Here is a 15,441-nt window from a genome sequence, read left to right as displayed (position 1 = left end):
GTTTACCATTTATTCAGTTGCCACCAACTATGTTCTTGCACCACATTAAATAATCTGGAGGACATATAAAGCAAAACCTAAAAGAAACAGTCATTAAGTGCAGTTTATCAGGAGTCAGAAGCTTTTCCAACCTGCTCCCTGAAAACAACAATTTAAAAATCAAAGGTAATTTCTCAACTCAGCCTAGTTCTATTTCTATTTTGTCAAATTAAAATAAATATATGTCATCTTAACTTCACATAATACGGGGAAGACCTCACAAACATGAAACCCAGAAACCCAAAGTTTCCTTTGGATTCCCATTGAACAACCACTTGACATCATACATGGCCTATAAAAGGTTTTCACCCTCTGGGATGTTTCACTCTTTTGTTGCTTTTATACATGCAATCATGGTCAATAGAATTTGGCTTTTTTGACTAGAATTTGCACAAAACAAAAGAAAACAACAAACAACCTCTTTAATATCAAAGTGAAAACAGATTTTTTACTAAATGATGTTAATTCATTTAAAATATTTATGATATTGCATAAATATTCCCCTCTTTAAAGTGACTGACTTAACTCAACAGAGGTCCAGCTGGTTGATGCCAGCAGTGTTAGAATCAGTGAAATGGAGATCAACTGAGTTTAGCTGATGGGTGTCAGGTGACTGTAGTATAACAACACCTGTATCTGGAAGGTTTAGTCTCTGGTTCACCAGTATTCCTGTTAAAACTGCAACGTGAAGACAAAGAACACAACAAGCAACTCAAAGAAAATATCACTGGAAAGTATAAGTCAGGAGATCGTTACAGAAAGATTTCCAACTCACTGGACTGGATGAAACTAATGAGCTGAATGACAAGGAAAGAAGAAGACCTGTGAGGGAGGCCACCAAGACCTCAATGACTCCTCTAAAAGAGTTAAAGCTTCAGTGACTGAGATGGGAGAGACTGATCATACAACTGTTCTGGTTTTTCACCAGTCAGAGCTGGATGGAAGAGTAGCAAAGAAAAAGCCACTGTTGAGAAAAGCTTAGATGAAATCTCACCTGGAATTCATCCGATGGCATGTGGGAGATTCCAAGGTCAACTGGAAGAAGGGTCTTTGGTCAGATGAGACAAACATTGAGCTTTCTGACCATCAGACTAGATGCTGTGTTTGACGAACACCAAACACATCACAACAAACACACCATCTCCACTGTGAAGCATGGTGGGGGCAGCATCATGATGTGGGGATGCTTCTCAGCAGCAGGTCCTGGAAGGCTTGTAAAGGTGGAGGGGAACATGAATGCTGGAAAATATATCACCAAATCGTGGAGGATGATCTGATTCAGTCTGCAAGAGAACTACGACTTGGGAGAAGATTTGCTTTCCACCAAGACAACGACCCCAAGAACACACAAAAACCCCACACAGAAAGGATTCAAAGACAACAAGATGAATGTTCTGGAGTGGCCAAGTCAAAGCCCAGATCTCAATCCAACTGAGAATTTGTGGCTGGACTTGGACTCCACTAGACCTGAAGATGTGCTATGGTATCTGAACTCCACTAGACCCTGAAGGTGTGCTGTGGTATCTGGACTCCACTAGACCTGAAGATGTGCTATGGTATCTGAACTCCACTAGACCCTGAAGGTGTGCTGTGGTATCTGGACTCCACTAGACACTGAAGATATGCTGTGGTATCTGGACTCCACTAGACGCTGAAGATATGCTGTGGTATCTGAACTCCACTAGACCCTGAAGGTGTGCTGTGGTATCTGGACTCCACTAGACCTGAAGATGTGCTATGGTATCTGAACTCCACTAGACCCTGAAGGTGTGCTGTGGTATCTGGACTCCACTAGACGCTGAAGATATGCTGTGGTATCTGAACTCCACTAGACCCTGAAGGTGTGCTGTGGTATCTGGACTCCACTAGACCCTGAAGGTGTGCTGTGGTATCTGGACTCCACTAGACCCTGAAGGTGTGCTGTGGTATCTGGACTCCACTAGACGCTGAAGATATGCTGTGGTATCTGAACTCCACTAGACCCTGAAGGTGTGCTGTGGTATCTGGACTCCACTAGACACTGAAGATATGCTGTGGTATCTGAGATGTTAGCAGCAGCTCCTTTAGGTCCTGGAAGTTGTGAGGTGGGACCTCTATGGATCAGACTTGGATGTCCAGAACATCCCATAGATGCTGGATTGGATGGAGATCTGGGGAATTTGGAGGCCAAGTCAACACCTCAAACTGGTTGTTGTACTCGTCAAACCATTCCTGAACCATTTCTGCTTTGTAACATTATCCTGCTAAAAGAGGCCACAGCCATCAGGGAATATTGTTTACATAAAGGGTGTACATGGTCTGCAACAATGCTTAGGTAGGAGGTACATGTCAAAGTAATATCCACATGGATGGAGGACCCAAGGTTTTCCAGCAGAACATTACCCAAAGCATTACACTGCCTCTGCTGGCTGGTCTTCTTCCCATAATGTGTCCTGGTTCCATGTGTTCTCCAGGCAAGCAATGCATCTGGCCATCCACGTGGCTTAAAAGGAAACGTGATTCATCAGACCAGGCCACCTTCTTCCATTGCTCCATGGTCCAGTTCTGATGCCCATTGCTGGTCTTTTGGCGGTGTACAGGGGTCAACATGGACACCCTGACTGGTCCATCTATGCAGCTCCATACTCAACAAACTGATGCTCTGTATTCTGACACCTTTCTATCAGAACCAGCATTAACTTCTTCAGCAGTCTGACCAACAGTAGCTCGTCTGTTGGATCAGACCACACAGACCAGCCTTCCTCCCCACGAGCATCAATGATCTTTGGCCGTCCATGACCCTGTCTCTGGTTCTCCATTGTTCCTTCCTTGGACCTCTTCTGATAGATCCTGACCACTGCAGACCAGGAACACCCCACAGGAGCTGCAATTCTGGAGATGTTCTGACCCATTCGTCAAGAGGACACAATTTGGAGCAGATCGTTTGAAAAAGAAATTATTTGAAAAAAAAAAATCCTCAGCAGAACTAAAAGCCATGACTGATTGAGCTGTGGTCGACAGTCACATGACAATAAGTCAGAGTTTCCATGTGAGAGGCAGGTAGAGTTTACACAGAACAGAGAGGAGGTGAAAGGAGAGGTTGAGAGGAAAATGAAAAATACTTCATTGCTAAAATAAAGGTATCATGGTAAAAAAAAAAAAAGATTTACAGAATACAACATTGTTGGAAGATGCACACAGAATGGCAGAATAGAATTACTGGGAGTTTGTAGAAGCTGTAAAAAAGTAAACAGTGTGTGGAATCCACTTTTGTTCCAGTATCTATAACTCCTGGACTCTTGGGAAAATATCACACATGTCGATTCCTAGACTTTTTGTTTTCATTTTTCAAACACTATTAATTATTCTTTATTTTCTTTTTTCTGATTTACGGCATTCTGACAGTGTCATTCTACCCTGACCACATTTTTGACTTCTCTCTGCCTCCAGCTATAGGTGAGCTGTGTTCATAGAGGATCTTATACTGCAGTAAAAAAAAACAAAAAACAAAAAACAGTGAGTAAGAATGTGCCAGACGCAAAAAGTGCACAGAAACTGCTTGGAATTAATCAATGAAGTATCTTAGAAACATTACAGTCTGATTAGGAAGGAACAAACATAATTTCAGGCATTGTCATAAAATGTCAAATGTGAAGAGAGAAAAATGTGACAGAACGTCTTATCCAGTCCAGACTGCTGGTTGATGGGACCAGAGTGGAAAAAAGCTGAAAAATGTAGTAAATGACAGACTTCGTTGACACGTCCTCGATGACAAGAACTTCCACTTCCCCACCTTTGGTCCCTTACTGATGACATTTCATACCGTGGGCTTGACAAGCTAAAATCAGAGAATATCACAGTTTCAGTCGCCGCAGTGGATGACTTTCAAATAGAGAACTAATATGTAAGTTTTCCTGTTTAAAAACACTAATACTTCCACCTCACCCAGTGTCTTCTTCTTCTTCTTTTGCCATTCAATGGAGCACAGGCATCAACAACCCTTTTCCATCTGTCTCTGTCCTGGGTCAATCTGTCCATTTCATAATCTCTCTTGGTTTCTGCTTCCATGTCCCTCCACCATGATGTTCTTGGTCTTCCTCTGGATCTTTTCCCTTGCTGGTTCCATTTTAAAGCTGTTCTTGTGATGTTTGCTTGGTCTTTTCTCCTCCACTGTTTTCTAATTTCTTCTGCCATGGGTTTTTCATTTGTTCTGTCCCAGACTTCAGGGTTGGTGTTGATGTGAACAAAACCATCTGATGTCAAGGATTTATCAGAAGCACTTGTTGAGGAATACCTGGATTTGACTCAGTTTAAAGGGGTTTATTTGCCTAAATATTTTTAACATTGTATTTTTAATTTAAAACTCTTTGATCTACACTGTGTGTGTACTCTGTTACTGCAAATCTGTTTCATAAGATCTTTTAAAATCCTTTCCTATTAGACCAGATATAGTTTGCTGTGTCAGAGGGCAGATTGTGTTGGTTAATAGAGCTGCAGTCCAGCTGCAACATCACAATACCTAACAGACCACACAATGAAGACAATAAAAATAGCCACAAACTGCAGACAGTAGAGCACAATACAGTCATCGATAATACAGTCCTGACTGCAGCAGATAATGTTACCCCGCTGAAACAGAATTTAATATGACAATAAGAATAACTTGAAATGTGACGTGTTTAACTGCAAATGTCCATAAAAGGCGGGATTTGTGGAATGGAAACTACATGTTCTCACATCAAGTTTATCTGGTAAACAGTTCATTAGTTTATTGTCTGTGTTAAAGCTGCTGTGGGGACCTGAAATGAAGAATAAAAGAAGCAGAACGAGATCTCCAGTGAGTCAGCTGATGTTAGAAAGGATGGGGCCATCACTAGGTGTGTCTGAATGACTGGTTTGATTAAATTGTGCCTCAGGGATGGACAGAAACCAAACAACTTTATTTTTCTGATTGAAATGTAAAAAACAAAGTTTTTTTTTGTTTGTTTGTTTTACATTTTGTGACTGAATGATAACCATGAGCCACTATATTTCCAGATAAAAGAGAAGAGAAACTTCATCACCATGATGGCGAAGACGTGTCTGCTGATCTTTGTTCTCTTTGTTGGTGAGAGCAGATTTTATACAGTCTAAAAACTCCTACTGCAGTTTGAAATGTGGAATGGAAATCTGATCAAACTTTTTGTTCTCAAAACAGCCTCATGTAGCGGACAGACAACCACAGTGGCAGGAACTACAGCTGCAACCACTGCTGCCGGGGCAACGACTGCTGCCGGGGCAACGACTGCTGCCGGGGCAACTACTGCTGCCGGGGCAACGACTGCTGCCGGGGCAACTACTGCTGCCGGGGCAACGACTGCTGCCGGGGCAACCACTGCTGCCGGGGCAACCACTGCTGCCGGGGCAACAACTGCTGCCGGGGCAACCACTGCTGCCGGGGCAACCACTGCTGCCGGGGCAACCACTGCTGCCGGGGCAACCACTGCTGCCGGGACAACCACTGCTGCCGGGGCAACGACTGCTGCAACATCTTCAACCACCGCTGCCTCCTCTGCGGTCGTTCATAAAGGGACTCTGGTTTCTGTCCTTCTGGTTGCGACGATGCATTTCCTGCGCTGCTGCTGAAGACTTCCTGAAAATGAAATAAAAACAGTGAAGGACATTTGTGAGAGCTAGAACAGGTTGCTATACGCTAACTTATTTTGCTGCTTTGTTTGTGTAGTTTGTTCTTGTTGCCATGGTTACAGGTTCCCAGCTGATCCTCCTGGAGATGTGACGTCCTTCAGATCAGTGAAGGGAGAACTGAACCTGTCGGATGTTACCTGGATGCAAATGTTTGGTTGTAAATGCATCGTTTCTAAGCCAAAATAAAGTTTTTATAAAGTTCAAGTTTTCAGTTTATTCTGTTGCAATTGACTACGTTCCTGTCCCACAATAAATAATTTAGAGGATAATTACAACAAGATTTAATAAATATGATCATAAAGTGCAGCTTATCAGGACTCCTGAGCTTCAGTAAAAACACGATTAAACATCAGACTTACGACTTTCTCACCTCACTTTGGTTTTATTCAGATTTTTCCAAATTAAAATGTGTAATCTTCAGACTCTCCACATGAAAGGGTGAAAACCTTCCAACATTAAACTCAGAAGCCCAACAGTCCATAGTTTCTTCTGGACTCCCTTTGAACAAACAGGCAGCATCAATAAGTGGATGTTTAATGTATAATCAGTGGAAGATGTTCTGATCTCAGGCAGCACTTTGTTCTCATTTAGAATCCATGTTTGTGTTAAAACTGATCAGAGTTGATGCTGTAGTGCTGCTGTAGTGGTCACAGATGGGATCATAGTGATTAAAAAAATACTATACAGTTCCAGATAATAGAGTAAATACAGGAAGAGTGAATCAGTGATGTCTGAAGCTCCAGATCCAGGCATGGAAGGAACAAAACCACTGAGAGGTTTAACCCTCACGTCGTTCTGTGGGTCAAATTGACCCATTTTAAAGTTAGAAAATATGGGGAAATATATATATATTTTCACAGTGAAACTTCTGATGTCCACATTTTTAACATTTTTGGGAAATCTTTAAACATTTTTGGTGGAAAAAAAATCAACCAAAATCCAGCGAATTTCGCTGGATTCTGGTTGATTTTTTTGTGAATGTTCTTCAAGAAAATATTAGAAGTTTTACTGATATATATGGAATCACTTTAGATATTTTAGGATTTTTTTGGAAGATTTTTACTCATTTTTAAAAAATATTTACAACAATTTTCTTGCCAAATTTGGGGGATTTAAAAAAAAAAAAAAAACTTCTCAGGGAAACTTTTAAGGAATTATTGGAATTTTCTTCCTGAAGGTTTTGCAAATTTTCAGAAATTTGGGGAATTTTTTTGCTGAATTTTTTGATTTTTTTTCAGACAAGAAAACAATATTTTTTGGTGCCTGTATATGAAGATCTGGTTCTGGACCAACTGCAGACCATGAAGGCACTTCTTTGGAGATAAAAGGACATTCCAGTAATCTAAACATGACGAAACTAAAGCATTAATTAGAACCTCAGCATCCTGAAACCACAGAATGGGTCTGATCTTGGAGATGTTTCTGAGATGGAGAAAGGCCACTCTGGTTCCTCTTTAACATGGAACTGGCACCAAAGAGTTTCATCAAAGAACACACCAAGATTCTGGACTCTGTCTTTCCAATGAATACCACAGTCACCCAAAGACAGAGGACAACTGTCAAACAGAGGATTAATAACTATCCTTTCTGTCTTAGCAGAGTTCAGAAACAGGACATCTGTTGATAACAAGCTCCTAACAAATATCCGCATTACTACCAGCTGGACTCTTCACTGAATGCTCTGAAAGCTTCTTTAAAAGGTGTCAGGTTGTTTTACAACACCAGGAACTTCCAGCATTGAAGGAGGGAAACCATTTGATGTGGAATAATAAATAAAGAAGTGTTTGGATTGTCTTCTTTTATCTAAATTAAAATGTATTTCTATCCTTGGCAATCAGGACAGGAGGAAGGACTGCAGCTGAACAAACCTCTCAGCTTGTTGTTCTGGTTGAGGGCTGCGATTCGTCGGATGTTCAGATGCTCTGGGTGTTGCTGCTCAAGGTCACTAAACAAAGCAGGAGGAGGTGAAACTCAGTCAGACTGACACATACAGATGATGAACACAAACACAAACAGAGTGATGTATTCTAAACTCAGCAGACATGGATTACCTGTCTGTGGATGGACTGTAATTACTCATGTTGTGGAGCTTAAATCCATTTACAGTCAAATGTAGAGAGAAAGTTCCATTATGTAAACCACTAAATGTGAAGGTCTGGATGAAGATTAATGGAAGTCTCCAGAGGGGTGTCAGCATAGCCGGGCTACAAACAAAACCTAAAACCTCCACCAGAGATAACAGCTATCAGTCAGACATAATCAGCATGGCGGGGACTCTTTCTGTATAAAATGGACCAATCATGTGCTGCCTACTTCAGCTGGTTGGAACAGGAAGTAACGTGGAACATAAACTATTCAAACCAGCAAACTAAGGAGTGCTGGTAGAAAACTGTTAAAGGTAAACATTATTCTATTTATTTTTAGGTGGTTTGGACATCTGATTCTCATCGTCCAGGGAGACTTCCTTTGGAGGTTTTCTGAACACGTCCTCCTGGGAGGAGACCCTGGGGTAGTCCCAGAACTCTCTAGTGGGATTATATATCTCATCTGGCCTGGGAACGCCTCGGGATCCCCCAGAAAGAGCTGGAAAGTGTTGCTGGGAGGAGGAACATCTGGAATGACCTGCTTCATCTGTTGCCTCCAAGACCCTGGATAAGAGGAAGAACATGGATGGATGGATGGATGGTGGATGGGTGGATGGATGGATGGATGGGTGGATGGATGGATGGATGGATGGATGGATGGATGGGTGGGTTTGGGTGGATGGATGGGTGGATGGATGAATGGATGATGGATGGATGTATGGATGGATGTATGGATGGGTGGGTGGGTGGGTGGATGCATGATGGTGGGTGGATGGATGGGTGGATGATGGGTGGGTGGATGGGTGGATGGGTGGATGGATGATGGGTGGATGGATCGATGGATGATGGGTGGGTGGATGGATGATGGATGGGTGGGTGGATGATGGGTGGGTGGATGGGTGGATGGGTGGATGGATGATGGGTGGATGGATGGATGGATGGATGATGGGTGGGTGGATGGGTGGATGGATGATGGGTGGATGGATGGATGGATGATGGATGGGTGGGTGGATGATGGGTGGGTGGGTGGATGGATGATGGATGGGTGGATGGATGATGGATGGGTGGGTGGATGGATGATGGGTGGGTGGGTGGATGGACGATGGGTGGGTGGATGGATGATGGGTGGGTGGATGGATGATGGATGGGTGGGTGGATGATGGGTGGGTGGATGGATGGATGATGGATGGGTGGGTGGAGGATGGGTGGGTGGATGGGTGGATATTCTATTTATTTTCCTCTTATTTCTAACATTACAGCTGCACATTAGAGCTCTGAAACATCCCATAATGATCATAATGATAAACACGTGGAAAACACTAAATGAACTTAATGTTGTAGACTGAATATTCTCTGTGATAAACAGTCTAAGCAGCAGTAAAACAAGTCAGCTCATCAGGACCAAGCATTAAAACGTATTTACCACCGTCTGATTGCATGTAGGTCTCCATGGCAACACATACAGCTGTTGAGTTCGATTATGAATGTGTAGCTCAACAGGTTTGAATCACTCAGAGAGATTATGGTCTGGAAAAGAATTAGAGCTAATTTTAAAAGTCTTCCAGAGCAGCCTCAGTTTCCATGGAGAGAAGCCTTTCACACCGACTTTAGGGTCTACATACCTGCTGATCCATAAATTCTATATCATAGTGCAGCCCTTTAGTAATGAATAGAAGTCAGTTTAATCTGAAGTAACAGCAGTCGGTTCTATCAACAGGAACCTCTGAACTGTGAGTGATGAAGACCAGGAGGAAAGTGAGGAAAGGGAAAGTAATAGAGAACCATGAATGAAGATACCGTTTGACACTCAGGATGAAGCCGTTAAACAGTCTGGAGTCCCACTGAGGAGTTCCACTCATTCAGAGGGAGCAGGTGTATGTAGAGCAACACTGCCACCTACTGGACACTTGTTTTTGTACAATGAAATCATTTATGGTTCTGCTTCTGCATTTGGGTCTGAGTTAACCCTCTGAAAACTCAGTGGTAGATTTTAAGAAATAGATTACATTAGATTCCACTTTATTGTCATTGAACAAGTTATCACTGTGGATATGAACACGGTGGTCCAGATAAGGTTTGTTCAGACGTCCACCCAGGAAATTGTCCCAGTCTGAGGGCCTCAGGAGCTTTTCATCTGGCATGTCTCTGTTCCTCAGCCTTCCTCCTGTTTCTTGTCTTTCAACGGACTTCACACTGTTACCAAGTGTTCTCTTCCACACTGTAGTCTATCTACTGTGGTGTTCCGATCCAACCTCTAGGATCAGCTGGATTTAACAAAGTTCACCAGGTGTTACTGGTTCAGGTAAAGGAATTTATTGTTCAGTAGCTAATTTAACGGAACAGTGAGCAAACAAAGAAAACAAGGCTGGTGGGTCCACCCCTCAGTGGATACAGAACTGATGGCTCAAACAGGAACACAAAGAGTCACCAGGAGAACTGGTCACATCAAACTAGCCACCCAGACTGAGAGTTCTAGTTGTAGATGCTGTGAGTGTGATTGCTGGGGTCTTCTGGGAGGAGGAGTGGTGGTGGACCAATCCGATGGGTCAGGAGGTGTGGAGGACCAGGGCTGGAGGAGGTCTGGAGCTCCAGGATCATCACTCCTCAGGAGGACCAGGTGGGACCTGGAGCTCAGTCTTCGTCCAGCTGGAATCAATCCCAGGTCCAAACATACAACCACCAGCAGCTGGATCCCAGTCACCATCCTGCAGACTCTGAAGGTCTTCAGGGACAGGGTGTGCTAAAGGGTTATGGACTGGAGCTGCTCAGAACCTTGATTCCATGTAAAGACATCCGTCAGGATGATGGAGGGACTGGAGAGCTGCAGTCTGGTAGATGGTTGCTGACTCACCCTCTCCAGATCTAATATTTGGCTCTACAGGGTGTTTACTGGCCGTCTACTCTGCCTGGAACCATCAGGTAAGTGGATCTGGTTCAGGTATCACCGTGTTTAGTACCTGTTGACTGGTAGCAGTCGGTTTTACTGACCAGTGTGTCTGATCACGCTGACTGATCTGACAACAGCAGAAGTAGGAACAACAAAATGCAGCTGGCATGTTACCTTAAAAAAGAAAGGAAAAGCTGTAAAAACAGAAAAAATGGTGGATTTTTAATTTTCTGGTCAAGATAATTCATCAAAATCGCTTTCTATTATTCAAAAATTAGAAAAAAAATGAATCTGTTTGCTCCAGATTCTGCAACAAACTAAAAGAAAGAATCTGCATTCCTAAGAAGGTACGACTGACCAGCAGTCAAGTCATGAACATTTTCAGCTGAACTGCAGGCAGTGTGTGAAGAAAACTCTTCAGTGGAATACTGTTTGCTCAAAAGAACACTCAGAGTCGTCTCTCAAGTCAAAGCAAATCTTTTCCAACATGAAGAGAACACAGTCTGGACAAGCAACTGATAATATAAAGACACAGTTTAGCTTTTATTAAGGCACATAAACAGGTTACACTACCAGGAGTTACAGGACGGTTATTTAGCAGCGGTTTGATCAGTTTCTGAACAGCCAGTTGCAACTTGTTATATTTTCATGGCCAAAGTTAATCATGTGAGTTTACAGACTCCAGGTTATATGGGTTCACAGTCACACAGTTAAACAGTGGTTTGAAATCATAAAGAGCATTTAATCATAACATTCTTATAATTTATAACAGAGTGTTTACACAAATCAGAGAGGAGACAAGAGAGGAAAATAAAACGATCAATAGAACACATCCAGCACGGCTCAGAATGGTTGGTAGAAGATCCATCCAGCACAGGGAAACAGGTTTCTAGAGCTGATGTGCAGAGTCGAGTGAAAAATTACCCTAAATATTATTAGTATTTTTTGATGTTGTAAAACTGTCAGTCCCTCCATGAATTTGCGATGTTGCAATAGCACCAATTCACGCCAATTCAGCCAATCTCCATGAATTCTGCACCACTTTGCAATTTTGTCCAATCACTGCAACTTTGTCCCACCTCCCGTGAGTTCCACCAATCATAGCAGTCCCCAGCGCTAACATAGCGCACGTATGTCACCCAATTCACTTCCTGTTTCTGGTCTAAAGATGCAGACATGTCCCATTCTAATGTCTCTCATTTACCAACAAAAATTACTGCTAAAGACGGTGAAAAACAATTAATTCCCTGATGTTGTTCACCAAAGCGGAGCTAAACTGTTTTACACCCGTGAAATATTGTGGTGGAAAACAAACGAAAATCATTGACTGATAAACACTTTTCTGCCACCAAATGTGTGAACACCAGGATGTGAAATTAACTTTTTAAGCCACTGACAGATATGTCCAAATATGATTGATTCAATGGTAAATGATCATTTAGTGGCTTAAATCTACCAACCACTTCCTGTTAAACCAGTATATGGCTGCTGCTAGTTTCCCACCGTGGTGCACCAGCTGGTGGAAATGGGTTGGAGCATTAAAGAATTAGTTTAGGAAGAAATACAGTCAATTAAAATGTTGAAACATGTTCTAAAAGCTGAAAAAAATGCAACGTTTTATCAATTGTCACTGTTTCCTGCAATTTCATTGCAACATTTATATCGTAATTTTTTAGAAAAGCTGCTGCGAATTCAGACATTTTAGGGAGAAACAATCTGGAAAAAAGCCATGAAACCCTGGAGGGACTGAACTGTGAATAATTAGTGATTTCTAACTAACTGTGTTTTACTCCACAGTTTCTGAGTTCTGTCTGCTTCTAGTCATGGTTGTGCTGCTTCCATAGAGGTGTTGGTCTTTACAGTAAAAAATGAGCCTAAAGGTGACTCAGAAGAGGGTTAAACAGTGAAATCTCAGCTTGAAACCCAGCAGATGATGATTTATAGATGACAGAAAGATGATAAACACAGAGCAGCATCTGAAAGAGAAGCTGGTCAGTGATGAAGAGATTTCTCCGTACAGTTTCCTCTGTTTAGCCGCCACCTGTTCATCTTCAGAGCTCCATTTTCTGGAACAAAGAGAATCTGTGAATGAAATATTTCATCCGTGTGTTTGTTGACTCAGTCTGAGCCGACTGTGATTCTCCACACAAAGCGAAAGCTGCAGCTAATAAAGGTTAAATGAGAAGATTAGATCGAGCAGAGCAGCTCGAATGAGGCGACTGGAGGAGGTCAGATGGCAGAGATGGAGATGGTCTCCTCCTCCTCCTCCTCTTCCTCCTCTTCCTGTCTGCAGTGTTATTTTTTAAAAATCGGGGAAAGCTCATTATGGACGCAACATCAACTCCATTATAGATGTAATAAATCCTTCAGCCTAACAGGGCCATCAATCATCCTCAGCTCTCAGCATTACTTAAAGCAGCTCTGCTCAGAGCCTCGGGCCACATTTTAAAAGGTTGATTGGATTTTATTTGTTGGCTCCACTGTGATGCAGATCTAACAGACTGGAGGTTAGTCTGGTAATCAGCAGGATGAGGTCTGATCTTAAGCTTTGGTTTTGCTCTCTTACTTCACAAACAACTGTTTTTGGACCATGAAATAATGAATCAGTGTCAGAGCAGAGTGGATCATATTGGAATGTACGTGTTTACTGGGACACTTTGACAAAACAGAGTATGATTAATGTTATTAGCAACACCTGCACCACAAAGAGTCAGAATGTCAGCTCAGAAAACCAGTTATCAACAGACGTGATTTCAGCTGCTTCGTCTTTGGAGCTGTAAAATCAGGATGATGCACTTCTGTAAACTTCTGAGTTGTTCTTCAAAAAGCCGTAAATCTGAAGCCGACTGGTCTTGGGTGACGCCGCCTCGTCTCTCTACTGTAACTACAGACCTCCAGTCGGCTGTCAGCGCAGCAGAGATGTGAGTGGGTGTAAACAGAAGTGACTTTGCTGCAGGCGGAGAGAGAAGGTGAACATGCATCTGCACAATTTGGAAACGTTTCAACTCGAGCAAACAAGTTGTGCTTCACCCGAGGCTTCTGCCTCCACGTCAGCGATGCAAGAAAGAGGAGCGACTTTAGAAAAACGATGGAGGAGGCATCGATAGTTAAAAGTGATGGAATATTCTCAACTGCTATTATCTGGACGTCATGTATATCTCTGTCTATCTGGCTTTGTGAACGTCTGTATTTTGGTTTGACCCATCAGCTTCATATCTGCAGGAATAATCTCATTGGTAATTTTGCATCTTTTTATTGTTGTTTTGGATCTATTTGTGGTCGTTTTGCATCTTTTTATGGTTGTTTTGCATCTATTTGTGGTCGTTTTGCATGTTTTTATGGTTGTTTTGCAGCTATTTGTGGTCGTTTTGCATCTCTGTGGTTGTTTTGCATCTATTTGTGATCATTTTGCATTATTTGTGGTTGTTTTGCATCTATTTGTGATCATTTTGCATTATTTGTGGTTGTTTTGCATCTATTTGTGGTCATTTTGCATCTTTTTGTGGTTGTTTTGCATCTATTTGTGGTCATTTTGCATCTTTTTGTGGTTGTTTTGCATCTTTTTATGGTAATTCAGTGTCTTTGTGGTTGTTTTGTGTTGTTTTGTGGCCATTTTGTGTCTTTTTTTAGTTGTTTTGTGGCTCTTGGTGGTGGACTTGTGTGTCTTTTGAGCCGTTTTGTGTCTCTTTGTGTTGTGCTTCTTTTTGTGCTCACCTTGTGTCTCTTTGTTGTTATTTGAGTCCCATTGTGGTTGATGTGTGCATTTCTTTGTGGTTCTTTTGTGTCTTTGTGGTTTGTTTGTGTCGCTATCTGGCTATGTGCATCTCTGTGGTCGTTGTGTGTCTCTTTGTGGACGTTTTGTGCGCTAATACAAATGTCTATGAGTGCTGTGTAGATCAGACGTCTTTTAGATCAGACTCCCGGTTCTTGGACTGTTGGTTTTCATCCAAGCGGAGCAGAAATAGAAGTCATTTTCCTGTAAAACTCTCTCAGCTCTCGGCTCATTGTGTAAAGGCATTAAATAGAACAATAGAGCAATTTTCATTCTCAATCTTTGCCAAAAGACATGACAGATAAAGTGTGTCCTGCTCTGAACCGTCGTTCTCTGCTGCTGAAGGTAATGAACTAATTAGGACGGAGGCTGACCTGGGATCGCTGCTCCAACATCGCTGCTAATTCACACTCGTGTGTCGAGCTTCCAGTTGGTTTCACTACTTTGATGTTTGAAAAGAGAGAAGAAAAGAAATCTGTGCTCTCAGATATGTTTCTGTAGCGGTGGAAGGTGGTGACTCCCGTCGGCCAGCTGCAGATTTCCTGCGACCTGCAGCCACCATGACCATCTGCCCTTTGAAGCTGGTGTTTCCATTAGAGGAGGAGGTGCAGAGGTGACGGTCATTACACCGCTGATAAAAGTTGGGCAAGGAGTTTAATCATGGTGCATTGGTTCCACATGAGAAAGCAGCTGGCAGATTTATGAACAGAACTAATGTTTTTATGGCGACAAAAGGAGAAAAAACACTTCAGGCTCAGACAGGAAAGGAGAATTAGCCATAACCTGCTTTTGGTAAACTCAGTCAGCCAGCCTGGATTTTACCTTCAAATTAATGTGGTTTTTAAGAAGGAAAGTTTCTATTTTAGAAAAAAGCAGCATGTCTGTGTGAGAGACATAATTTATATTATAATATCACTTAACTTCAGATCACTCAGAACTTCAGCTGTGTTCAGAAATAAGTTTCCATCTGAAATAAAAGGAATTCAATACAACAT

This window comes from Amphiprion ocellaris, chromosome 15, assembly GCF_022539595.1.
Source record: "Amphiprion ocellaris isolate individual 3 ecotype Okinawa chromosome 15, ASM2253959v1, whole genome shotgun sequence".
NCBI classification, from domain to species: Eukaryota; Metazoa; Chordata; class Actinopteri; family Pomacentridae; genus Amphiprion; species Amphiprion ocellaris.
Note: the sequence above shows the minus strand (reverse complement) of the source record.